General features: G+C 34.6%; 1 long non-coding RNA gene across 1 annotated transcript; it reads left to right on the forward strand.

The window, feature by feature from the left end:
- Positions 1-341, forward strand: LOC104775389. The gene is made up of 3 exons (XR_765886.1): positions 1-29; positions 122-180; positions 284-341. It is a non-coding gene; the product is annotated as an uncharacterized LOC104775389 (long non-coding RNA).

Consider the following 341-nt stretch of genomic DNA (forward strand, 5'->3'; position numbering starts at 1 on the left):
AACTTAATAGTTCAGATTCACGAGAAAGGGTAATTTTTCTTTGGATAGAACTCCAGCAAGAAAGATTAATAAGTTTTTGATAATAACCAAACTTCTTGTGTCTGAAATTTTATGTAAATAGGATCTTGAAGTCTCTCATCTCAAGCAGAAAATTAATGAATACAATGAGGAAAGGCAAGGGTAAGCAAGTGATGTACTCTGCCAAATCTTCACTAGCAGAAATATGGATTCTGGCCAGTTCCAGATGTTATATCATAGTTTCTTATACAATATCTCAATGCAGATGGATAGAGGAAATCGACGGAAAGCAGACAGATTTAGTTACTGCGCAGATAAAACTC

This window comes from Camelina sativa, unplaced genomic scaffold (genome assembly GCF_000633955.1).
Source record: "Camelina sativa cultivar DH55 unplaced genomic scaffold, Cs unpScaffold13475, whole genome shotgun sequence".
Lineage (NCBI taxonomy): Eukaryota > Viridiplantae > Streptophyta > Magnoliopsida > Brassicales > Brassicaceae > Camelina > Camelina sativa.